General features: G+C 41.6%; 1 long non-coding RNA gene and 1 pseudogene across 1 annotated transcript in view; one reads left to right on the forward strand and one right to left on the reverse strand.

Moving 5' to 3' along the window:
- Nucleotides 1–27,517, forward strand: part of LOC137204965 (uncharacterized) — a 126,099-nt gene that overhangs the window by 20,001 nt on the left and 78,581 nt on the right. The window contains exon 2 of the long non-coding RNA XR_010933930.1: nt 11,499–11,677. This is a non-coding gene — a long non-coding RNA (uncharacterized lncRNA). The remainder of the gene's footprint in view (nt 1–11,498; nt 11,678–27,517) is intronic.
- LOC137204964 (spindlin-1 pseudogene) lies at nt 5,737–6,825 on the reverse strand (annotated as a pseudogene).

Below are 27,517 nucleotides of genomic sequence, written 5' to 3' on the forward strand. Positions count from 1 at the left end.
GGTGATGACATGCAGAGGGCTGAGTGTGGGAAGAGAGCTGCAGTAGGTGGCAGGGGAGGGGATGGTGTTCAGGGCTGGTAGAAAGATAGACTGCAGCAAGTGGTAGCTGCCCAAGGCTGATGGACAGAGAGAGGAAAGAATCAAGAGTGACTTCTAGTTTTATCTTAGAAACCTGGTAAGTAGAATGAAGTGTACTAGGGGGTGAGTCATAGGAGGAACCACAGTTACACAAAAGTGTGTATGTATGAGAAAACTGAGTGTGTTGAGGGATGAGGATGGTATATTTTCAGTTTAGGTGATGAAGGACTTTGAGCCTAAAGACAGGCAAGCCTCAGGTGACCTCACTGTTACCAAGGAATACAGAACATGTTACAAGTTTTTTTGTTTTGGCACATGTAGGGTTTATTTTAAATGTCTTAAGGATAGCGTTATACCATAATTACAAAAATTACTTACAGAATTAACACATTTATATTGTTTATACTTCTAAATGCAGAGAACAGGGAACCATCTACACATTGTCTAAAATTAAAATTAAAAATGAATTCAACTTAGTAAGCAAGAGATCACTGAAGAAATCAAAAAGGAAATCAAAAAATACCTAGAAAAAAATGACAATGAAAACACGACAACCCAAAACCTATAGAATGCAGCAAAAGCAGTTCTCAGAGGGAAGTTTATAGCAATACAATCCTACCTCAAGAAACAAGAAACAGGGCTTCCCTGGTGGCACAGTGGTTGAGAGTCCGCCTGCCGATGTAGAGGACATGGGTTCGTGCCCCGGTCCGGGAAGATCTCACATGCCGCGGAGCGGCTGGGCCCGTGAGCCATGGCCGCTGGACCTGTGCATCCAGAGCCTGTGCTCCGCAATGGGAGAGGCCACAGCAGTGAGAGGTCCACGTATCGCAAAAAAAAAAAAAAAAAAGAAACAAGAAACATCTCAAATAGACAATCTAACCTAAAGCAGTTAAGAGAAAGAAGAACAAAAAAACCCCAAAGTTAGCAGAAAGAAAGAAATCATACAGATCAGATCAGAAATAAATGAAAAAGAAATGAAGGAAACGACAGCAAAGATCAATAAAACTAAAAATAAAAGCTGTTTTTTTGAGAAGGTAAACAAAACTGATAAACCATTAGCTAGACTTATCAAGAAAAAAAGGGAGAAGACTCAAATCAATAGAATTAGAAATGATAAAGGAGAAGTAACAACTGACACTGCAGAAATACAAAGGATCATGAGGGATTACTACAAGCAACTATATGCCAATAAAATGGACAACCTGGGAGAAATGGACAAATTCTTAGAAATGCACAACCTTCTGAGACTGAATCAGGAAGAACGAGAAAATATGAACAGACCAATCACAAGCAATGAAATTAAAACTGTGATTAAAAATCTTCCAGGGCTTCCCTGGTGGCGCAGTGGTTGAGAGTCCGCCTGCCGATGCAGGGGACACGGGTTCGTGCCCCGGTCCGGGAAGATCCCACATGCCGCGGAGCGGCTGGGCCCGTGGGCCATGGCCACTGAGCCTGCACGTCCAGAGCCTGTGCTCCACAATGGGAGAGGCCACAACAGTGAGAGGCCCGTGTACCGCAAAACAAACAAACAAACAAATGGGACCTAATGAAACGTGAAAGCTTTTGCACAGCAAAGGAAACCATAAAGAAGACAAAAAGACAACCCTCAGAATGGGAGAAACTATTTGCAAATGAAGCAACTGACAAGGGATTAATCTTCAAAATTTACAAGCAACTCATGCAGCTCAATATCGAAAAAACAAACGACGCAATCCAAAAATGGGCAGAAGACCTAAATAGACGTTTCTCCAAAGAATATATACAGATTGCCAGCAAACACATGAAAGAATGCTCAACATCATTAATCATTAGAGAAATGCAAATCAAAACTATAGTGAGATATCATCTCACACCGGTCAGAATGGCCATCAGCAAAAAATCTACAAACAATAAATGTTGGAAAGGGTGTGGAGAAAAGGGAACTCTCTTGCACTGTTGGTGGGAATGTAAATTGATACGGCCACTATGGAGAACAGTATGGAGGTTCCTTAAAAAACTAAAAATAGAACTACCATATGACCCAGCAATCCCACTACTGGGCATATACCCAGAGAAAACCATAATTCAAAAAGAGTCATGTACCAAAATGGTCATTGCAGCTCTATTTACAATAGCCAGGACATGGAAGCAACCTAAGTGTCCATCAACAGATGAATGGATAAAGAAGATGTGGCACATATATACAATGGAATATTACTCAGCCACAAAAAGAAACAACATTGAGTTATTTGTAGTGAGGTGGATGGACCTAGAGTCTGTCATACAGAGTGAAGTAAGCCGAAAAGAGAAAAGCAAATACCATATGCTAACACATATATATGGAATCTAAAAAAAAGAAAAAAAATGGTCATGAAGAACCTAGGGGCAAGATGGGAATAAAGACACAGACCTACTAGAGAATGGACTTGAGGATACGGGGAGGGGGAAGGGTAAACTGGGACAAAGTGAGAGAGTGGCATGGACATATATATGCTACCAAATGTAAAATAGATAGCTAGTGGGAAGCAGCCGCATAGCACCGGGAGATCAGCTCGGTGCTTTGTGACCACCTAGAGGGGAGTGATAGGGAGGGTGGGAGGGAGGGAGACACAAGAGGGAAGAGATATGAAGACATATGTATATGTATAACTGATTCACTTTGTTATAAAGCAGAAACTAACACACCATTGTAAAGCAATTATACTCCAATAAAGATGTTAAAGAAAAAAACCAAAAAAAAAAAAAAAAAACAAATTCAAGCTTGAAAGGTGAGGTTATTTTGCCTAATTTTAAAATGCAAACACAAAGACCTCTTGACCCATACACATTCGTTCAAACTGCACTCATGATGGAAAACACAAAAAATGCAGTATTTCCAAAACACCACAGGCATATTGGCCACAATAATTTTCTGTTATAATAATTGTTCCTGTCTTTGGAGAACTTTAATTTTTTTTTTTAAAAGACAAGCAGCTTAAGAATGTTTTCAGGTGCTACAATTTGTGACAATCAAAACAGTCTTCTAATGGGTCCACGGCATTCAGAGATCCAAGCTCAAGGCTCTTTGGGGTTTGGCATGTAAAACAGTAATAGAAATGAAATCTGGTTTAGAAGCAACTGTGATTGTTTTCAGAATTTGCAGTCCCTTCAAATATTGCATGATATATACAACTGGGAAACCACCTTCTGTTGGCACTGTACTTGCTTCATCATTGCATTTTTATCCTACAACCACCAGAAAAGCACAGTAGGCAAATATACAGAAAACTGAAAACAAAGAAAAACAAAAACACGAAAAAACCTAAGTATCTTTAACATGCAACTTTAGTTAGTTACATTGAACATTCTACTAGAATAACACGCAAAAAAGGATGGTCTGCTTTTAAGGTTTTCCTTTGAAGATTTTTGGGCACCAGACATCACACAGAGGCATGCATACACATGACACAATAATACTATAGCAGGTCAGTGAGAAAGGCCAATACATTTTATACAGATTCATGTCACGTTAAGTCCCACGATGATAACGTTGGAAATTCACGTTGGATTCCTAGAACAAGGAACCAACATTCAGATACCAGGAAAAGGCAAGCCATGCACAGAGATCTGAAACACGAGCCTAAACGAAGCCTCAAATACTCAGATGGGAAGCAGAGTTAGTCACCGTGTCAGGAAGTGTGGTTTAATCCACTGAAAGAATAAAGGATGGGATAAAATGGAAAAACAATGACCCCCCTTCCCCTTCCTTTACCCTAAAGGCAATAAATGGAACAAAGGTTAAAATAATGATGATAATGATCACATGGCACATTTGTCTAGAGACTGGCAGGTCATGTGGTATTCAAGTTGCCAAAGGTACTTGCAGAAAAACCACAGTGCAAGTCATTAAGTGATGCTAGAAATGTTCCAACTGACCCAACCTTCTGGATACTTCCAGAGAACTTTATTTTTCATCCCGAAGTCACTGTACGGTGTTTTCCTAGTGCACGCAGGACACACACGTGTCTGCTTGGGCTTGGGGAGCCAGGCTCAGCCTTGAGATTCACATGCAGGGACTCTTACAAGAGCAACCAGGAAAACAGGTGACAGATATGCAGCATGACCTTGTTCAAGCCGGGGAGGAGCGTCTCAGACCTGGGTACTCCCTTCCTGGAGAAGCTCAGCCCTGGCTGAACCTCCGGAGGCTCTGGGCACACTGCAGAAAACGGAGGGCTGTATTTATGGGGTGTGAGGGGTTACCAGCCAACAGCTCAAGGCACAGCCTTCCTGAAGGTGGAAATGGGCATCACACAAACCACTCACAGCCAGGCCTCGTAACTACAGAATCTCTAACGTGTTAAGTACGGGCACGATGGAGGTTGTGGGGACCTCTGGTGTTTGATTGACAGCGTAGGCATTTAACCTTCCCCCCAAATTTCAGGTCAGATTTCCAGTCTCCACAAGAGACTGGTTCCACGTACCGCCTTTCTCCCAGCTTTCAAAACGCAGGGGCTCATCCAAAACAAAGTGACAGCTGGCCATTTCGCTGCTACACCAACCACTTTTGCAGTTCTTTTTGGTTAAAACAACCTTGCAGGGATAAACCACAAAAGGAGTCTGTGGCTGGGGGCTGCTATCAATCACATTCACAGGCCAACGCAGGTGACTGACCCTGACGTGGCAGGGTCCACTCAGTGGAACGAATCCACGTCAACAGCACACTGACCGCAAGAAGATGCAGCACCACAAAAGGTGTCAGGGGATTTCAGCTGTTATTTGTCCAGACATTCTTTGTGGGGAAAAGCCAGGGAGAAAAAGCCTTCTGACCATAATCATACTATCAGTAAAATCGGAATAAAAATGTCCCAGAGGACTTGTTAGAAAGCAACAAAGCCATTCTTAAACTTACATTTCTAAAATTTATGTTCTCCCAGGAACTTACTACATACACACAAACCACTGGTATACTGTTGCCTTTTAAATCGTGTACTAAAATCCAAATTACTGGTGTGTACAAATAATGGACCAAAAGTACTGCCCAAAACACACCTGCATTACACTATGTGGACCAAGTACCTGGGCTTTGACAAAAAAAAAAAAGTATTTATGATAAAAATTGTAAACAAAAATTTTACAAAGCTTAGAATCAAAGTCAACTTTTTGCCCAGATTTCTAACTGTTTGGTAAAATTCTAACATGGGTCATTAACAGTTCATGAATGATTCTTGTTTGGACTTTCTGGCTGAAAAGGTGCTTTGCACTTCTGACTTTCAAAACAAGCTGAATGTCCCGATGTGCTTTCTGTGCCCAAATTTAATTTTCGACAAACAGCAGTAATGTACCAAATATGATTGACTTGGGTCAGCACTCATGCTGAACTGGAGAAAATTATTTAACCCCTGTCCCAATCCACAAATAAAGGACTGCCAATGAAGTGTGTGTGTGTGTGTGTGTGTGTGTGTGTGTGTGTGTGTGTGCATACAGATCTGTGTGTGCATATATATAATACATGTATACACACAGATACAGATAGGTGTATGTGTTTATATATATATATATCCAGAAAGGCATAAACAAAAATATCAAACTATGCTTGCATTGTGGCAGCAGAATAAGCGAATGTTAAGAGTGAAGGGGAAAATTGATAAAATCTATTACAGTTTTAAATGACTCTGATACTAGCTTAACTTTTTTTTTTGCCAAACTTGCCTGTAACTCCCCTCCAAACAGACAGACTCCTTTTAAGAGGAAGGAGTTCCTTACACAAAATGTTTTGTGTTCACATATACCTATACTCTTCAGAACAAAACCAGTTCTGCTGGCAAACTGTGGGTTCGTAGGGACATTTAAGCTCTCATTAAAATGGAAAGCAATCAACTCTTTACATCTACAAACTGCATATTTAATATATTTCCATAAATTTGGCCAAGTTCGTGATGACATCTAGAATGTGTTCACCAAATCATAGACGTAAATATGGAAATCATCATCAAATTTGATGAAATAGACAGACGACGGTTTGGTCTCCACTTGACGGATGACCATGCCAGTCCTTTTAGAGCCATCTTTTCTGGCATATTCCACTTGTTTGCCTACCAGGCTCTCTAGGACTTCTCCTGGTTTCCTTTCTGCTGGAGATGAATCAATTGAATCAGGAATAATGTGAAGGTCACCTTCTTTATAATCATCTAAGAGCTGGTGCATGTACAAGACAGGATTGTTCTCATAGGTGATGTAAAACCATGTGTTCGTGATGGGGGCGCGTGCTAGGACCATTCCCCTCCACTCCTCTTTAGAGCCATCCTGGGTCTCAAACATGTGCTTCACTGTTTTGCCGATCATTGTGTCGGCTAGGTGTGCATCATTGATTTGGGATGTTGCAGCTCTATCAGGGAGGATTTCAAGTGCACAAATTCTTTCATCTTTATTAAGTTCTAGCCCATAAACACAGTCAAATCCATCGTATTTTATAAGATACAAAGAAGGATTTACAGGCACCTGGTCCAGAACGGTTCCTTTCCACTGGGTGACAGGCTTGTTCCCCTCTTTCCACTCATGCCGAATCCTGCGGCCTAGGATGCTCCGCGGGGGCTGGGAAACAGGTGTGCTGGGCCCTACACTGCTCCAATGTTTTTTGTGGGACGTCCTTTTCTTCATCTTGCTTGCAGATACACCAGCATGGCCTGCATCAGCTCTGGACCGCTGGCCAGCTGTCTTCCCGAATGGAGTCTTCATTCCTCTGTACTTACGTGACCAGCAGAGCTGCTGGACCGGGATGAACGTTCAAGATTCGCCAATTTGAAACTTTTCACGGAATTTCAATGTTCTTATTAATCCATCATCCAAGTGTCTCTTTTACAAGTTCAGCAAAAATGTTAAATCATGACTTTGCGTTAAGGCCACGAAGGCCAACGTCCGCTGTGCCACGGGACCCCGCAATCCAGTGGCGCGCTCCCGCCCGAGCTAACCGGCAGGAGGGCGCTGCCCCGCCCACTCTGGGCCCCGCCCACTCTGGGCTTCGCGGCGGCCGCCCCGCCCCCGGCGACGCGCGCTGCGTCTCCTGACTACGCCGGCCTCTGCTGACTGGACGCCGAAGTCTTTATCATCGTCGCAAAATTTCATTTATTAAAAGGTTGGTTTTCTCTTCACCCTATAAGAGGTCAAATATGCCCAGTTCTTGCATTGCAAGCTCTTACGATTAAGGAAAACTGTACAGAGGAGGATCATGAGACAAATGAGCACACGCGGAGCCCAAACACTGAGAAACAGGAAACAGAAGAGGTCGATGGGGGGAGCTTTCCTCTGCCCTCGACACAGCCACCACTGGTGCCGGGATCAAAATGATGTCACTTGCTTTGTCCTCGACAGACATTTGCAAACAAAACTTTTTAGCAGACACTTAAGGTCATTTGGGAGGTCAGAGAACTGTACTTAAAGATGTTTGCTGTACCGTCAACACTTCCTTCTGGCTCGATTCGACCTTCTCTGTGCCCTGTATGTAGAAGCCATAAACTTTTTGATAGTCTACTAGTATTATGCCTCAAAAAAAAAAAAAGCAGGAAAATTGAGTACTTGGTGTGCCCCAAATGACTCTCTCTTTGGGCACCGGAGAAGTGGGAGTTTTTTAGCTGTTCTGTAATACTCGTGATATGAAGCACATTAAACATGAGTCAGAGTGATAAGAATCTTCAAAGGTCTTTCCAGAAACTCGTTCTGAGACTTCTTAACGATGATAAAGAAGCCACAGGAAGATGCCCAGGGTCCTGCTCCATTTTCAGAGTCCATAACTTTGAAGAAAGAATAACATATTACTTGGAAGGAATTTATAATAACCATGAGTATTTATAGTTGAATCACGTTTAGGAACATGCCATGCCTTTTGAGCTACTCCATGAAAAGAGTTCAGTGACTTAATAAGTTTGGGAAACCAGCCCTCAATACTTTCTTTTCCTTACGGAGCATCATTGACATCTGAAGGGTTCTGAGAACTTCTGCAGTAAAGAACTCCTGGAAGACTTAAGGCTAAACAAACAAACAAAAAAATGTCTAATGGTGAGTATTTCAGTTATCTGCCGTGTGTGTGCACTTTATAATTTTTCTCTTCTATCTCCTCTACAAAACGTTTAGTAAAACTTTGAGGTGAAGAGGGTGAGTTCATGTTTTGGGTGAATGTGAAGAGTTGCTGGGGGTGTGGCAAAAGGAAAGGCTGGCTTTGGGGGACAGCTGACATATGGGTTTCATGGACAATGCAGAGTGAAAAGTGGGGTAAATCGAGGTGCTGTGGGATTTCGGAGGAGGGCGTGCAAGGCAGGTATGAGGAGGTCAGAGAAGGCTTCCTAGATGTGATGGCTGAATTGAAACTTGAAGTGTGAATGGGAGTGATCCAAGCGTTCCAGTTATCATTGCTATGTAACAAATTACCTCCAAACTTAAAGTCTTAAAACAACCATCTCATTTTGCTCACAACTGGGAGGGTCAGGAAATAGGGAGAGTCATGGTTGGGCATTTCTCACTTGGAGTCTCATGTGTGGGCTGGGCTGCAGTCATCTGAGGGCTAGTGCATTAGTTTTCTAGGGCTGCTGTAACAAAGTATCACAAACTGGGTGCTTTAAAACAACAGAGATGTATTTCTCACAGATGTGGAGGCTAGAGGTCCAAAATCAAGGTATCAGCAGGGCCATGCAAGACTCTAGGGCTGGATCATTCCTTACTTCTTCCTAGCTTCTGGTGGTTGCCAGCAATCTTTGCCTTATAGAGGGATCTACTCAGTCTCTGCCATCATTGTCACGTGGGCTTCTCCCTGTCTCTTCACAGGATCATCTTCCCCTTGTGTGTGTCACTGTGTCCAAATTTACCTCTTCTAGTAAAGACACCAGTCATTAGGTTAGGGACCACTCTAGTCCAGTATGACTTCGTTTGAACTTGGCTATGTCTGCAAAGACCGTCTTTCCAAATAAGGTCACATTCACAAGTTCTAAAGGTTAGGACTTGACATTCCTTTTGGGGGGACACAGTTCAACCCATAATAGCTAGCTGTGGGGCGGTGGATGTCTAAGATGTCTCACTCACATGGCTGGCTGTTGAGGCTGGTTGTCAGCTAGGAGCTTCATGGCCTTTTCTGGCCTTGCCTCAGAAATCGTATACCACCCCTTCTGTCATACTCTGTTGGTTGAAACAGTCACAAGCTGTGGACCACACCTCCCAATGGAAGGACTGTTAAATAATTTTCAGGTGTGTTTGACACTTGCCACACCAAGCAGAAGGGAATGGTGACACAGCTGGTGCTGGTGAGAAACAAAACTGAAGGTCTATGAAAAGGCCAGCTCAAGGACACTTTGCAATTTGTGTGTGATTGTTTCCAAAGTGTTTGCTCAAAGGCTAATTTCTATGAAACTTTAAAGAGAATACACAGAAAATGAGATGGGTGTGCAATTTTCTGTAAAGATATAATTAAACTCAGGAAAGATAACTCCTCCCTCCCTCTTCTCTCTTTATTCTTTTTTCCCCTCCCTTCCACCTTTCTTTTCCTTTACTTCCCCAAGCATGTAGTAGAAGCATTAACATTTACATTTCATAATACAGAATTAAGATTAGGTACTACATATGTATGCAGCCATGATCCCTTACTTACAATACAAATAGTATCTTAATTCAGGAATTAATAAATTGATATTCTCTAATATGTATTATAGCACAAAACAAACAGGCATATTTTAGAGTTAGACCAATCTAATCTTGGACTAGTTTTGTTGCTTCAGTTTAAATAACAAAGCTATATAGAAAAATCTAAGAAGGATATATACATCAAATATTAAAAGTAATAAGCTGAAGGTGATAGTGTTTTGGAGTGCTTTTTATGTACTTCTTTATACTCTTCTATAGTTTCCAAAATCACCTCAATAGACACATATCACTTTTAGAAAATAAACTATTAAAATGTAGTGACTCTAATTTTGCTTAAGTTTTTTGCTTCAAAATTAGAGGCAATATATTCTTTTTTTAAAATTTTATTGGCTGATTCTTTGGTAGTTTTCCATTATGTCTTTTTTTTAAATTAATTAATTTATTTTGGCTGTACTGGGTCTTTGTTGATGTGCGCAGGCTTTCTCTAGTTGTGGCGAGTGGGGGCTACTCTTCGTTGCAGCGCGCGTTGCAGCACGCGGGCTTCTCATTGCAGTGGCTTCTCTTGTTGTGGAGCACGGGCTCTAGGCACATGGGCTTCAGTAGTTGTGGCACGTGGGCTCAGTAGTTGTGACTCACAGGCTCTAGAGCGCAGACTCAGTAGTTGTGGTGCACGGGCTTAGTTGATCCATGGCACGTGGGATCTTCCCACATCAGGGATCAAACCCGTGTTCCCTGCATTGGCAGGTGGATTCTTAACCACTATACCACCAGGGAAGTCCCAAGAGACAATATATTCTTTTTCAACAACTTAAAACTTTCTTTAATGCCTTGGTATAAATGGAGGTTAATTATTTAGTTTCAAATAGAACATGGAAGGTGGTCTGGGCAGTTACTTTATAGCATCTTCAGGGAAAGTCTCTTGGAAGAAATGACATTTTTGCTGAGTCCTAAAGAAAAAGAAGCCAGTCAATGAAGAGCTGAGCCAGAGCATTCCAAGCAGAGGAAACAGCAAGTTCAAAGGCCCTAGGGTTGCAAATGTGCCCAGCTTGTGTGAAGAACAGTTTCTGTGGCCAAAAGCATAGTCAGTGTTGGAAAGTGGAAGGTGCAAGATGACCTAGATTCTGTAAGGCAGGGGTTGGCAAACAACTTCTGTGAAGGGCCACTTGAAAGTACAAAGTATGGACTGAAAGAAAGGAACTGAGAAATGATGCATTTTGAGTGCATTTTGAGTAAAAGAAGACTAGAGCAAAATGTCCTTCCTTGAGGAAACTATGGCGTGGGTGATACCGGGGAAAAGAAATAAATATTCACTGTTATGAGCTGAATTGTGTCCCTGCCCCTCCCAAATTCATATGTTGAAGTCCTGACCCTCTCAGAATGTGACTGTATTGGAGATAGGGTCTTTAAAGAGGTAGTTAAGTTAAAATTCGTTCATTAGGGTGGGCCCTAATCCAGTATGACTGGTGTCTTTATAAGAGGGGGATTAAGACACAGACAGGTACAAAGGGAAGACCTTGTGAAGACACAGGGAGAAGAGCCTTTTACAAGCCACGGAAAGAGGCCTCAGAAGAGACCAACTCCGCTGACACCTTAATTTTAGACTTCTAGCCTTCAGAACTGTCAGGAAAAAAATTCCTGTTAAACTCATACAGTGTGTAGTATTTTGTTACATTGGTCCTAACAAATACCCTGACCAAAGGCATGAGTGGAAGTGTTGCTTACTATGTAGAGATTCTTTGGGCCGCCATCGGTTGTTGTTAGAATTTTACTGAGTGTTATTAGGGCTAGGACATTGTAAGAAGTTTTCTGACTTTAAAGTGCCTTTTCTTTATACCCAGGCCTGTAGGGAGAAGGTGAAAGCTGGAGTGTCTGTTCAATAAGTGCTGTGGAGTGCTGAACTCAAGAAACTATCCTGAACTCGTTCACGCTGAGCGATTCAGTCGTCTGGCTTAATTGTCCATTCGTCAGGCTCTGCAGAATTGCTGGAGTGACACTGCTGTTCTGTGTCAAAAGCAGGGTATGTCTTAGCTTCATTTCACTGTTAAAGTTGATGCTGGAGTACATTTACACAATCCTTTTATTCTGCACTTTTAAGGCTCTTCTAAGTAAAATATGAAAAATGCTTTACAATTTGAATTCTGTTGGAAATTATAGCTGCAGCAGGCTAACCTCCTCCAAATCCCTTCTTTCTCTCTCAAAGCCCTTCTTTTCATAGGATTAAAAACCAATCTTTTAATTTTTTTCAAAACATGTGACTGCAGAGCTAAGTGATTCAGTTCCCTACTTGTTCTTGGGGCTGCGTGGAGGTAGCAGAAGGAATGCAGAACGAGGGAAAGGAGAGCCGAGAAGCTGGGTGGGTTATTCACCTATGCCTCTGTTCCCCAGCTCCGTCCTCTGCCCTACATTGTTCCTTGGGAGCTGACCTCAATGAACTATATCCCCTAAGCTCTTGCCCTCTGCTTTCTGGTTGGTCTGGCCAATGGGAGGCACTAGCAGGGAGGGAGGGAAGCTGAGAGAGAGGTCTGGGTATTTATCCACCCTGCCTCTGCATGCCTTGTTATAGTTCTGGAAGCTTCTCTGCCTGTAGCTAGAGCTCCTGTTGATTGGCTCCAGGAAGAGCATTTCCTCCCATTTTTCCTTCAGACCTAGTAACGGCTCCCATCTCTTCAGTTGCTAGTCCCTGGGTGCTTTACCATTCCTTGTTACTTCCTTCAACTCTGCCCACCCCTCTGCAAATAGTTTTTTCATTACATTGTTCTCAGTTAAGCCTTTAAGTATGCCAGTGCTAAGACCCTGACTGATACAGACTCATGGATCAGAGGACATTTGCTTTCTTATATTAGATATTTAAAGCAGTATCGTTTATGCTGGCAAGCTTTGGTATCCTTTTTTCTTCTGCACACTTTATTGAGGGGGAATAGGTCCCCCTTGAAGTGAACTCTTGTTCCTTTTTAGTCATTCATGTATGTGCATTCTTGTGGTTTTCACCAGGCCAGACTAGGAAGCAATGGGGATGAAGTTCCCTGTGTTAAGTAATAACAGATGTATATATACCTAGGAGTGTGCTGGTAAACATTTAAAAACCAGCTCTATTGGTGGGGGGAACCCTGACGCCTGGATTTGTGGCATTTGCCATTTTCTGTGTAAATGTTTCCTCCAGGGCCAATTTCAAACCACCAGTGTGACATCGTTGAACATAAATTGGGAAGAGATGCCCCCTAACTTTCAGCTCTTGCAAGCTGGTAGAAGCCAGCTCCAGCACTTCCCTGTTTATATCCAGCTATAGGCAGATTGGGATGAACACATTTATGTTACAGCCGGAATTTAATAGGTTAAAACATTACATTAAAGTAGTTTGTTGCGAAAGTCATTGTGAGTCAAAATGGGGGTGTTTATTAGTTAGCGGGTGAACAGAAATTGGAAGCACAGGTGTGTCTGTGTTCTCAATGGAGGGTACAAATGCCATTCAAGCGTTCCAGGTTTCAAATATAAATCGAAGGCAGCCTCTTGATTCTAGGATCCTGGTACATTGTCACGGTCTCTAAACTATTGAATGTACTGGCTTCTTATTGCAAATCAAGCTTCGGTTATAGCTGGAGGGTTTACTTTTCTCCTTTCTCAAATCAGTTTTATGTTTAATTAGCAACGTGAGGTGGGAGGGTGAAAAATTATCTGAAGATGATAGAACAACCAACATGGTTTCATTTGATGTTCTCTGAATATATACTGGAAATGTAACCAAAGTTATATAACCAAATCTTGGAATCCAGAGCTCAGGAGACGGCCCTTAAAGCTTGAAAGAACAGCTTTAAAGAGAGCAATAGATAGAGGTAGAAAATAGCAAGTATTAAAGCGACAGTGCTTATAAGCCCCTAACATGGGCCATGATGAAAATATAAATAGGTTCCAAAAGCGTTCAGAAAAATTCTGGAATGAAAGGAGTACCAAAAGTTATTATAGAAAACGAATTACATTTCAAGTTAAGACCAAACCTCTTGAAGTGAAATAAGTGTCAGCCATGATCCCCTGTATGTTATAACATTAAGTGAAACTATCAAAAATCCAGGGAAGGACTGGATCGAACATTGGGAATTTATTCTGATATGTGTATGCAAATTGAGTTTCTGCAGTTACATGCTATTTTAGATCCTTTATTAGACGTCGGTGGTGTCCTGAGGATGGGGCTCTAGGAATAGCCAGCCCTCTGTGTAGCAGTACGGAAGTGCACTGTCTATAGAGAAGTGACTACAGGTTAGTCTGCTTTGTATCACCACCACGTGCTAGTAATTCTAAACGATGTCAGTGATGAATCTCGAAAGAATCCGTTTTTGGTTTAAGTTCCAATTTTTATAGTTACTACTAAGTTTTAATAATATATACATATTAGCTCCAAATTTGCATGTATTGTCACTTGTCCTTTAATAGACATTGTATTCTACCAAGAAGTCAGTGTGGAGAGTTCCCAGCTATCTTGTTGGCTCTAACACATGTGAATTTAGCTACAAATGCTTGTTTCTAGGGTAAGTTCATAACAGTTTGGAGTTGTTTTAGCAGGCTTCCAACAAAGTTCAAGCCCCCAGTTCCTAGCACGCTACATACTCCTGCATTTAAGCAGTAGATTTGATATAAACAATGATAGTATAGAGATTATAAAGAGGAAAGAACAGAGTGAGTTATTTCAATTCCTCTTTCTCATTTTGTTTTCATTTGTGTTTAAATTAGAAACAGTGAAGCAACACCAGCTACAGGGTGTAATATTTTTGCTTGATTAGTACAAATTTAATTCCTGCAGGATAGAGTTTTCTGAATTTGCCTAATGTCTTTAAAATTGAATTTTATTCTTTTAAAAATTGTTGGTTATTTTAAAACTAAAAGAAGAAAATGAAGGAAAGAAAGCATTACATTAATGATATGATTTAGAAGTCAACTAAATTTTAACTTTTGTGGATGTTTCAGCTTTGTTAAAATCGCTTATTAATTTTATTGGCATGATATATAAAATTCAATAAGAGAAAATGTTAACTGCATTTACTTTCTATTATTATTATTTATTTCATTTCATATTTGTACTAAAGGTAGTTTTATCTCCAAAAAGGAGGAGAGTGAAAAATGCTATGTTCCATGTGTTAAATACACTAGGTATGTACACTAGGTAAATATGAGACTTGTATAAGTGATATAATTGTCCTCTATCATGTCTGCTTTGTTGCTGTAATGTTTTACACATTCTTTTTTTTTTTTTTTTAAGATGTTGGGGGTAGGAGTTTATTAATTAATTTATTTATTTTGGCTGTGTTGGGTCTTCGTTTCTGTGCAAGGGCTTTCTCTAGTTGCGGCAAGCGGGGGGCCACTCTTCATTGCGGTGCGCGGGCCTCTCGCTGTCGCGGCCTCTCTTGTTGCGGAGCACAGGCTCCAGACGCGCAGGCTCAGAAGCCGTGGCTCACGGGCCTAGTTGCTCCGCGGCATGTGGAATCCTCCCAGACCAGGGCTCGAACACGCGTCCCCTGCATGGGCAGGCGGACTCTCAACCACTGCTCCACCAGGGAAGCCCTTACACATTCTTTTAAAGGAAATCATCCATAGTAAACAGTAAGATCCTATTCTAAAGGAAGCCAGGTATAATAGATTCCAGTGACACAGGCATAGAGACGATATCTGTTCCCAGGAGTCTGTGGAAGAGGAGCCCCAAGCACGTTGCTTCCTCACACGACGGTCCCCACGGACTCAGAGGCTGAATGTCCCTGGAAAATTGTAAACCCAATGCTGTGTAGTCAGAGGCTAAGAGAAAAAGAAGCAGATGAAAACGTCCTTGTAGGCCAACTGCTGTGTGCATGAGTGTACACATGCATACACACATGCACACACACAATCATACTTTGGTAAGACAGCATCTTTTCCTCCTTTGACGGTACTGTCATCCAATGTGACCTCAGCCCATCTGTAATTCACAATTGAGTGATATCAGGAATCAAAATGTCTCATCACCAGAACTGCTGATTAAAGTGAAATCCATTGTTTCCTGCAAAATATCATACCTGGAGATGGAATTCATCCTCGGAATTTCTTACCAGAAACCAATAAAACCATTGCATCATCATATTTTAAATGGCCTACTCAATCTGCTATCTTATATTTTTTAATGAAAATCACCCTTCATGTTCTAGGTGAGGGCAGGCAGCTGTGCAACTGTGTTCACTTACTGGAAAATTGCTAGTTGTGCTAAAAAGCATTTTTCATAACAAAAATTTGCATATTCAGAAAAGTTTACAGTAAAGACTTTTGTTTAAAAAAATTTTTTTTTTTTTGGCTGCACCGTAATTTATGGGATTTTAGTTCCCCAACCAGGGATAGAACCCGGAGCCCCAGCTGTGAGATAGCTGAGTCCTAACCACTGGACCTCCAGGGAATTCCCTAAATTTTTTTTATGTGTCCTTTCTTTTGAAGGACATTTGTTTCTAGGACAGTATGTTGAATTCCTGGTGCTAGTTGAGGCAGGTTCCCCTGAGTCCCTAACTTAACATGCTTTAATTTAATCACACATGTAATCTATGCTATTTCTTGGTAAAAATTAAACCTGTCAGAGGTTGGCAACATCTCTTGCATCATGGAACTTATGAAAAAAATGAACTCCTTGGTGTGTAAGATTATTTTTTAAAGCAGGGGGTGGGAGACAGGAGCATTTCTCACAAGTTTCAGGGAATACAATCTCCGTTTCCCTACTTTCTTTCTTAAGCAATCTCTGAATGTAAACTTGGAAGTTCAGGACTAAACTAAGTAATTTTTTTAAAAGTATAGTATAAAAAGAAGTATCCAACGTCAAACCACTTGGTCACAAGTACGTTTGTCATGTTGATCTGATCAAATATGCATTCCTGGTTCCAAGTTAGTTCCTTTATGTCTTTTATAGTGTCAGCCATGATCCCTTTTATAGCTACTGATGATAATGGGGTAGGAAATTGCTCAGGTATTGGAATGACCTGATATACTGGTTCAAGTAAGACTGATCACTGATCTGACTGTTTTGAATAGGTTGGTGTCTGTGGTGGGATAATAAACTTGAGAATCAACCTGGATATTCTTTGCTTCTTCTTTCGACCATACCCCAGCTGGGCTGGGAGACTTGGGGAATTTGTCAGGACTGTACTTGAGAAAAAGACAGCAAGTTCTTAATCTTCTAAACTTAAATGCTACAGGTCCAAGTGCAAGATATAGAAAGATATCTGAAGTAGACTGTTGTGTTGACTTTCCAGAGTTGTTTCTTTTCCCCTGTCTCCTCAGACAGTAGAAATGCATCCTAAGCTGGGGTGGGAATGAGAAGAGAGTTTGGAATTGAACAGGTGGGGTGGGAATTGGCATACTATGGAATACTCTTTTCTATTGGGGTTCTGAAAATCGAGCAGATCTGTTCTGGTTAAATCCTGGGCACTGCAGACCTTCTGGGGAACTGCCCCCCTGCCCTCACAAAGTGGCTGCCATCCATAGAGCTGGTGGCAGAGGGATTCTAAGTTGGAGAAGCTACCAGGGTTCCTGGAGACCCAGAGTGGGTGGGAAGACATTTGGAAGTTTCTGGGTAGCTCCATAGAAGTGAACGAAAGCACAGCTCTAACCCAAGTTCTTGATCCTTGTATTTTAAAGTTGACATAATAAGTGATAGAATTGTGATCAAACTTCTGTCTTCTGCTTCATTCTCCAGGGCTTATCAGTACATGTGAACTTTTAGTGCCTCTCTGAGAGAATTTACTAGCACAAATGATGGAGAAATAGAAAATAGAAAAATAGAATATGTTTATTTTTGACTCATTGAGCACACAGTGTCAGGAGATTGCTATGTATTTATCATAGATATGTCATTGTTACCTGAAGACCTTGTGGAAAGTTCATAGTGTTTCGGGGCTGTTCCCATACAATATTGCCAGTGTATAAAACATGACAAGTTTAAAACTCTCCTTTTCAAGTTGTATAAGAGTAAAACCTAAAATATTCTATGTAATTTATAGCCTTAATAATTCCAGATGGGAAGTTTTTTGCCTTTTGTGATTTTTCCTCATTGTTTTCCACACATATAACAATCTAAACCAGCACTGTCCAATGGCGCTTTCTGCATTGATGGAAGTGTTCTATAGCTACACTGTCCAGTTTAGTAACTACTAGCCACATGTCACTATTAAGCACTTGAAATGTGGCTAGTGAGGCTGAATTTTTAATTTAATTAAATTTTAATTTAAATAGCCACATGTGGCTAGCGTCTACCACAGTTGGACAGTGCAGGTCTAAACTCTTTATTTTTCCTCCAAAGTCTGTGTAGAAAATAATTCATGAAATATCTGTAACAGGAATAAAATCTGCATAACTTTTATATAACATGTACTGTCTCCATCACTAGTAAACACTGGCTTTCTCCTGGCTTTACTGGTTATCATTTTATATACAAATGCTCTGACTTCCCAACAATCTATGCATTCTTTGAGGGAAGCTATAGTGAATTATATTTTTGCACTCTTTTTTGGGTTCGCGGGCCTCTCACTGTTGTGGCCTCTCCCGCCGAAGAGCACAGGCTCCGGACGCGCAGGCTCAGCAGCCATGGCCCACGGGCCTAGCCGCTCTGCAGCATGTGGGATCTTCCCAGACCGGGGCACGAACCCGTGTCCCCTGCATTGGCAGGCGGACTCTCAACCACTGCACCACCAGGGAAACCCATATTTTTTGCACTCTTTAAGCATCTACCGTAGTGTGCATATGTGTACGTGTAGCCAATAGTAGGCATTTATAAATATTGTTTGAATCATAATCTAACTATAAAGTAATGACACCAATTTTATAAACACACACACACATATACTTAATCCTCGTTATTTGCAGATTCTGTATTTACAAACTCACCCACTCGCTAAAGTTTATTTGTAGCCCCCAAATCAACACTCCCAGTGCTTTCACTGTCATTTACGGACATGGACAGAATGGTGACGAATTTGAGTTGCCCATCGTGCACATTGAGAGTGAACAAGCCTAAACCTGCCTTCTAGTTTCAGCTCCCAGGCTACATACAAGGGTCTTTTGCTTGGTGTATTTAGTGCTGTGTTTTTCACGTTTTTGTGCTTTTTGTTGGTGATTTCACTGTTTAAAACAGCCCCCAAACTTAGTGCTGAAGTGTTTAGTCCTCAGTGTTTTAAAGTGCAAGAAGGCTGATGTGCCTTACAGAGAAAATACATGCATCAGATAAACTTTGTGCAGTTATGAGTTATAGTGCTGTTGGCTGTGAGTTCAGTGTTAATGAGTCAACATAAAGATGCCCGTTTACAGGCATCTTTAAATAGATGCACACATAAAACAAGGTTATATATTGATTGGTTAATGAAAATGTGACCTGAGGCTTGTAGGAACCCAACCCTGGATACTCCGTATTTCTCTTTAGGAGCAATGCTTCAGTGTTCGCTAATTCAGTGTTCGTGATGACTTCATAGAATCTAACTTCCGTGAATAATGAGAATCGATGGCGTATGCTTGCATATATGTGTGTATATATATATACGTATGTGTGTGTGTATAAAATCTGCCTGTGTGCGTATACAAAATCTGGGGGCTGCATGGAGCAAGTTCATCACTTTACAAGTCCACCACGCACATGATTCTGAGGCAGGGGAAGGACTGATTTTAGTAGGTGATTTGTAATGACACTGATGTGAGGGGAGATTCTCATGGAAGATACGGCACCCTTTTCTATTGGCCTTGTGATCACTGCTATAAATTTCATTTCTATCTTCCCTCTTTCCTTCCTGTTCCTGGGACTCTAGCTCTGCACACTAGTTCTTTTCCTTAGGCTCTCTGATAGTGAACAAGTTGAAAGTACTCCTGGTAATGCTTACTAAATACAGAAGCATGGCCAGCCTTCCATAGTTCAGGTTGATCCCAGTGAGATTTATAACAAAGCTAAACACATCACTCCTCTACGGTATTGCCTTTCCCTGGGGAGAAGGTAGGACTTGCCTGCTCTTCTTTGGGTAGCTGTGATTGTGCTGGTTGAGAGCATCTGAGCCGAGGACCCGGTAGTCTTCAGTTCCATGCTGGCTCAGCAGCCAGGACAGGGAAACCAGATTCCGCGGAATTAGGCAGGTTGTCATTTCTATCTGTCCCAGAGGACCGCATCTTTGTAAGGAATAAAGCCAAGAGCCATGACTGGCTTTGGCAGTCGTGAATCTTTCATTCATACATTAAGATTCTGAGGATTGAAAGGAAGAAATGGAGCCTATAATCACATAATCTATCTGACGGTAGCAGAGAACAAAACAGCTATTTCCCCATCACGCCGTTAAGTAACCTGTGTTAAGTTAGAAAGAGATTTGGGTGGAAGCTCGCTGCTTCTTGAAGAGGTATGGTCAGTTTTCACCAAAATTAACTCCCAGTGTAAAACTGTCTTTCATTTGTACAAACATGAAATTTATTAGCCCTGAAGACTTTCTAGAAAGCCAACTCATTCTCTTCCTTGCAAGGATTAAAAACAAACAAAAAAACTAGCATTCTTTACCCCCCCCCCACCCCCCGCAGCTTGCCTTTATCAACACGCAGCCAGCATGAATGGCTCTACTGGCTTTGGGCAACTCTGAAGTGAGCCAGGTTTAGTGCCCTTGTCTCAGATTTGAGACGCTGTCACTCCGTGTACCCTCAGTACCCTCAGTATTCATTTGCACATTGACTCAGTGCCAGGGTTGTAAGCAGCTGACATTTCATTTGTATCTACTGACCATATTTTATTTACTGAGGGAATTCTTTTTCTTTGTAAAACTACGTGTATCGTTTTTACTTGTGACTTGTTTTTATTTTAGGAGGGCACCTGTTTAAATCTGGAAATAATTTCGAAAGTTAGTTGTCAAATTTTACAGCAGCCCTCTTCCTCCCTTCTGTTTTTCTTTCTTCCTCAACACTTTTGAAGCTGGGTAAGCCCTGAACCAGAATCTTCAGATGGAGGATGATTCTGGATCATTCTGCTAAATTTTCCGGTGCAGATGTGGGTTTACTGTGAAGTGAATGAAGCGTAACCTTGAGGGTCCATCACTTAGATGGACTCTTCCCAAGGCCATTAGATGTTCACATGTTCACCTGAATTTATATATTTCTGAAAATTTTCTAATTTCATGTTCTTTTTCTTAAAAAGCATCCTTCCCTCCCTCCTCCCCAACAGGCACAATGGTCTAAATTTCAAGTACCACAAAACCTGAGTCTGTCTCTGTCTCTGTGGCTAAATGGGTGACCCTAGACCTGTGTGTCATTTTCCTCCTGTAATGCTGGCAGCCTCTCCTGACCTAGGAAGCTGAGGCCAGTCACGCATTCTGTTTCTGTTGCTTCTTTCTCAGGAGCTGGGTTAGACCTTTCATGCTCAGATAGAGCCCTGTAATAGTTATTAACAGTTCTTTAGTTTCCTCTGTGTGTCACTCAGTGTTCTTCAGAAAAACAGACCAATAGGAAATTGATTGATTGATTAGAAAGAATTGGCTCACATCATTATGGAGGCTAGCAAGTCGAAAATCTACAGAGCTGATGTCCCTGTTTAAAAGCCGTCAGACAGGATAATTCTCTCTTACTTGGAGAATGGTATGACTTTTGTTCCATTCAGGCCTTCACCTGATTGGATGAGGCCCACCCACACTCTGGAGGGCAATCAGCTTTACTCAATATACTGATTTAAATGTTAATCTTATCACAAAACATCCTCCCAGAAATCCCCAGCATAACGTTTGGCCAAATATCTGGGCACCCTGTGGCTTAGTCAAGTTGAGGCATGAAATTAACCACATTCTGTCAGCTGACTGAGCTGTTATTTCCATGACTAGACTGTTTATACCTGGGTTCTTAATAGTTCGTTTTCTTTTAAACTATATATGCAATTCCATTTTAGCACATGTTATTGGAAAGCTATTGTATGTCCTATGGACAACAGGTAGGGAATAGAGGGAACGAGAAAAGTAGGGACTTGTCTTTGAAGAATTTGTCGTTTAGGTGTAACCCTGTGATTAACCTACTCATTGAAACAACTCCAGGAGAATTCAAAGGCCAGGCAATGATTGAGCTCAACGCAGAGATTCCAAGGAGTCTTAAACTTAGGCAGAGGTCTTTGCAGAAAGAAATGCTTAGGAAAGACTTAAGGTAAATTTTGAAGCTAAATTAAAAAACAAAACAACAAAGCAGTTAACTTGATGGAGACCAGGAGGTGGGACTTCCTGTTAAACAGGAACATGCAAAGCACTGTGGTGGCCTGGTTGTTTGAAGACATGGGGCTGTGTTGAGGCCGGAGGAGCTACCGAATAACAGGTTGGTGGGTTGCGGATTGGCAGGATAGGAATTCAGCGTAGTTCTTGGAAGGTTTTGAATTGAGGGGCGGCTTCTCACAGCAGAGAACTGATATTTAATGAGGAATTCTAATTAAATACGCGGACTAAGAGCTTTGTACAATAAACAGAATTTTCACTGCAGTGTTGTTGCTTGTTTAAGACCTTAAGAGAATTGTTCTTCCTTTATAATGTTAACCTATGCCTGTCTTTGGAAACTACTAATTTTCTCCTGAGGCTAATTGAGAATTTGCCACATGTAGTTAGTTCATAACCTTACAATGCTTATGAACCTTACCTATATCATTATGCCTCATATTGTCTATAATAACTAAGAATTTACAATTTAATTTTCTTCACTAGGTCAGTGGTTTAAACTCCACTTCAAGAATAGCTCCAGAGGGAGAGGAAGGGATGTGTCTTGTTTCACAAGCTCAGTTTCTGTCTAAAAATTGTTGGAAGAAAGCTGATTGTTTTTTAATAAAGAAAATTACTACTGTAGGTTAAAATGAATAGTTACGGAGAAAATCGTAACTAGATTAATAAAGCTCAGAATGTGTGTTTTGGGGGTGGGGGGAAAGGGAAGGAGAGAGATTTGCTGAAATATTTGCTTACAGAATCTTATCTATTGTATTTATAATACACAAAACGAAACACAGTTGTATGCATAGTATAGATACTCAGAAAGTCACAGACTAGCCATCAACTTTGTGGGCTTAGCAGAAACCTAAGAAATTAGGTTTAATTTTTCTCATTTCTATCAGTAGTATATTCTAGGACATCAAAAGCAAAAATTGGACCAGCTTGACTGTTTAGTCTAGAATTTAGTTTTTATTATTATTTAGTTTATAATTTAGTCTAGAAAACACTGTATCTTCTAAAGAGTAAGTATAATTTATTTCACTCTTTCAGGTAAGTCAATTGCTTCTTCAGGAGCTCGCCAAACAAGACTGCGATGTGTTAACAGAGGCTAGAGAAAACTCCTAGCTTTCTATACAGAGCTCACCATCCTTTTGTTTGTATACTTTAGAATGTTACTTTGATTGCTAGAAATCCATTTCAGATCCTTTATCAGACTTAATCACCATACCATCCCCCCTCCCACACCCAAATAAAACAACAAAGGAAACTCCCAATTTTTTTTTTTTTCATCTAAATCAGTCAGTGGTGGTCAACCAGGGGTGTTTGCCCCCCAGGGGTTATTTGGCAACGTCAGGAGACTTTCTGTTTGTTACAGTTGGGGGAGTGCTACTGGCATCTAGGGGAGAGAAAGCAATGCTGCTAAATAGACTACAATGCACACGGAATTCCTTTCAACAAAGAATTGTCTGACCCCAAATGACAACAGTTCTGGGTTGAGAAACCCTGCTCTATGTAGATCTATCCTGTCTCATTTTGTATTTGACATCTGTTGGGCTGTCCATCTTTCAATGCATTCTTTGCTTTAAAAACGAAAGGCAGCACCCGTGACCTCAGCAGAGAAACATGCATGCGAGTATTTAGCTTTGTTTCCAATGATAAATGCTGCCCCGCTCGAAAGTACTCCAGTACTTGCAAGTAACATTTCCCAAGAGGGAAAAATACTGATTAAGGAATTTCTAAGCAGTGAGAATGGCAGAGTCATAACACCACAATGAAAGACGGTTTGGGGGCTTCACACTTTTCCACTATTGACCTTTAATGTGGGACTGTTGACGGTTATCATCTGATACACAGTGAAAAATAGGGGACTTCCCTGGGGATCCAGTGGTAAAAACTTCACCTTCCAGTGCAGGGGGTGCAGGTTCCATCCCTGGTGGCGGAGCTAAGATCCCTCATGCCTTGTGGCCAAAACAACCAGAAACATAAAGAAACAGAAGCAATATTGTAACAAATTCAATAAAGACTTTAAAAATGGTGCACATCAAAAAAAAAAAAAAGATCACTCTGATTCTTTGAAAAGCAGAGACCAGTTTACATAAAATTCCACCACCTGCTCCAGTGCAAACAATAACACCCACCCGCAAGCCAAGTCCTTTGGGGGTTCAAGGAGAACCTTTGTGCTGTGTTTTTCCAGCAGGGACGGCAGCAGCCTCCCTGCAAATGGCAAATAGGGTGTCATGTAGTGGGTGATCTATAAATATTGTTGAGGGACTGCCTTCAGGCCTGGGGTGACTTTCTTCCCTGACTCTCTAATTTCTTACTCTGTGATTAATGTTTTCTCCCACCTGGGCTGCTCCAATAGTGAGAAGTTTACAAACATAAGCAAAGAAACGGAGACATTCAGTTTTGAGCATTGGCAGGGAGAGGATACTTAGAAAATTAAAAACCGTGTTTCTTAAACTTAGTGAGAAAGGATGTTCAAAACAGGAGAAATATGTGTTTAACTTGGAAGTTTGCTTGACCTTGTTTCCACATCACGAGGACCCTCTTGTCTGCCTCATGATGAGAATTTTTTGTCAGCTCCTGCAAAATGTTCTGACTACAATGCAAGCTGATCTATCCCGTTTGGCTCAAATGGATTGGGAAACAAAACCATATGAAAATCTTGGGGCTAGGAAAGAGGTCCAGATGGCTTAGGATTTGCTTTTAATTCGTGAGTTCTATTGATAAAGGTCAAACTGGAAATGCAAGCTGCCTTAATTCCAGAAGGTGGTTTTAGCATGTGTGTGATTTGCAAATCTGTTCCTGAATTTTTAGAATGTGTTTCTGAGTCTCAGTTCTAGAGAAGTTATAAAACAGGGCAACTCCCAGCCACAGAAGTAGGTGCAGTATGTACAGTAGACCTCTTACCTCTGTTCAGACTGGCCAGAGTGTAATGTGATCTCACTGCATTGATAGCTTTGGTACCTTAAAGGAATGAATGTCCAGAGATCATCACTGGGTCCTTTGATAAAAAGGATTGATCTAGACCAAAGAAATCCCAGCCAGCCTGAGGAATCACGTAATTAGAGAAACCACATGGGCACTGGCACTCTTAGCCGCTGGCACAGAAGGCAAGTCCACTCGGGTGACAAAGCAGCCTTTCCCAGGTCATCCAATAGGGAAGGGCAGTGAGTGACCGGTAACGATGGGGCCCAACATTGGGTTCGTTATATAATTAGCTCTCTGTTATTCAGGGGCTAATTGCCCAGCCAATGTTCTGTGCTCTTTCCTGATGCTTGCCTGTTAGCCAGCTTGGAGCTTAACTCCTTCAGAAGGATGTTGGTTTTTCTGAAGAGATGTTAGAACATTTTAACAAACCACAATTTAAGAGTGGTGAGTACACCTGTGTTCTTCATTCCCATTGTAACATTTAAAAAATACTTTCCTCTTTAATCGTATCTTCGCTTGACTGAAGACCAGTGGTGTTCTAGAATTTTTATTCAGTTCTCATACCCCTACTTATGAGCAGCAAAGAGCTCAGTGGGCCAAAAGTTACCACTTACATTTCCCTCCTTGAACTCGGTCTGACTATGCGAAAGCACTTAGTCCTGAGAGCCATGCTGGTGGTGTCGGTGCTGCATTCTCACATTAATGCATTAGTGAGAGAAACTTTGGCAGATCTTTAGAGCTGGAGGGGTCTTGGGGTCATCCCTGCTTTACATTTGAAGGAGTCCAGGACAAAGAAACAGGAGTAGTTGGTTGTCTAAGATCACGAGGGCATTGAATGAAGGAGTCAAGATTTGCAGTTTAAAATATGTTAAGAGGATAGATCTTATATTAAGTGTTCTTACCACACAAAAAACACAACCCAAACAAAACCACACACAAAAGGACACAAGGACATTTTTGGAGGTGATGGAGACAATTAGAACCTTGAAAGTTATCAGGGGTGTATGTATATGTACAAACTCATCAAGATGTGTACATTGAATGCGTGCAAATTTTGTACACCAATTACACCTCAATAAAGCTTTTTTCCCCCTTCTCCAAACAATTCTTTCTTTTTTTAAAAACATTTTATCCTCCAGCTTTATTGAGATATATTTGACATATGACATTGTGAATGAATAAAATGCACCTTTGTTTTGTTCTCAAACTGGGAATGGGTATGAGGCATCGTCTATTCTGCGTTGTGTCTCTCCAGAGCAGTGTCGGGGTTTTCTCAGGTCAAAGGATGACCTCAGTATATTTTAAAGCAGGAGCCATTGCCAGTGTGATTTAAGCCCAGGGGGTTTCTTAGCCTGGGGCTTCTGTGAGCTTAAGGAAGAGTTTGCATATTATGAAACTTTGTCATCTGTCTCCTCCTATAGGTTGAGTCTGGAGGGGTGCGTCTCCTGCCAGGGGAGATAATTGGTTGGTAATGAGACTTAGTCATGGTCGGGGGTGGGACTCTGCTGATCTTTGTAGACAAACCAGGGAAGAAGGATGGGACTATAGGCCCACTTCTCTGCGTCTGTGTTGTGTGATGTGGGAGAGAAAGTGAACATCAGAGCTTAAACCATTTCAAAAGCCCAAATCCAGCTGAACCTCCTCCTGGCAGCCCACTGAGAGGCTGTTATGGGAAGCAAGTGCACTGACACTTTATTAGTTTGCGGGGGGAGGATGGTGGGATCCTGTTATTTTGCTTCTGAAGTGTAAAGGCTTCTTTTATAGTGTGTCATCTTCACAAAAGTCCATGTATTTTAAGATTCCATTTATAGGAAATATCCTGAAAAGGCAAATCCACAGAGACAGAAGGTGGATTTGTGGGCGTGTGGGGGTGGGGAAGGGGGATTAAGGAGGAATTGCTCTTGGGTAGGGCTTCTTTTTGGAGTGACAAGAAACATCCTGGATTAGATAGTGGTGATGATGGTACAACACAGCAAATATACTACAAACACTGAATTGTATACTTTGAAACAGTGAATTTTATGTGAATTATATCTCAATTAAAAAAATATATAGTGTGTCATCTTAAGATGAGGACTGATAGAAGGTGGCATTGGGGGTGGCAGGTCCTGCTATGCTCTGAATGACAACAGCGTCTCATGCTTATTGTGTGCTATCCACTGTTCTAAGGGCTCGATACATGCTCATCCTGTAATCCTCACAAAAGCCCCCTGAGATGGTGCTATCAATACCCACACTTAACTGAAGGGGGAATTGAGGCCCAGGGAGGACAGGGGACTTATTCAGGGTCGCACAGCTGAGATATGACAGAGCCAGGCTCCCTACCAGGCTCCATATCCAGAGTCTGGATCCCAGTGCTGTGTTCCTGCTCGCATTCTAGCGAGGTCACTGCAGGGTACTGAAAAACAAACAATTGGAGAGGCCATGTGTGTGCAGGAGCTCTGGGTGGCCCAGTATGAATGTTGGCACAGGATGGGCCTCCAGCAAAGGTTATTTGCACAAACAGATTAGTCCACCTGGCTGTCTGCCAACCCTGTGACTGACGTCAGCCCACTCTGGCCCCTAAAGGACACAGGCGTCACTTGCTGTAGATTGGTCTGTGCAGACACACCTCATCCTCTCCCAGATACCTCCCAACGGGCGGGATGGAGGAAGCTTGGCGCTCACTTCTGATGCAATACTGGCAGCCGTCTCAATGCATGTGACCTTGAGGGTTAATGTGTGCACACGGTACCATCCAATTC

This window comes from Pseudorca crassidens, chromosome 13, assembly GCF_039906515.1.
Source record: "Pseudorca crassidens isolate mPseCra1 chromosome 13, mPseCra1.hap1, whole genome shotgun sequence".
In the NCBI taxonomy this organism is placed as follows: domain Eukaryota; kingdom Metazoa; phylum Chordata; class Mammalia; order Artiodactyla; family Delphinidae; genus Pseudorca; species Pseudorca crassidens.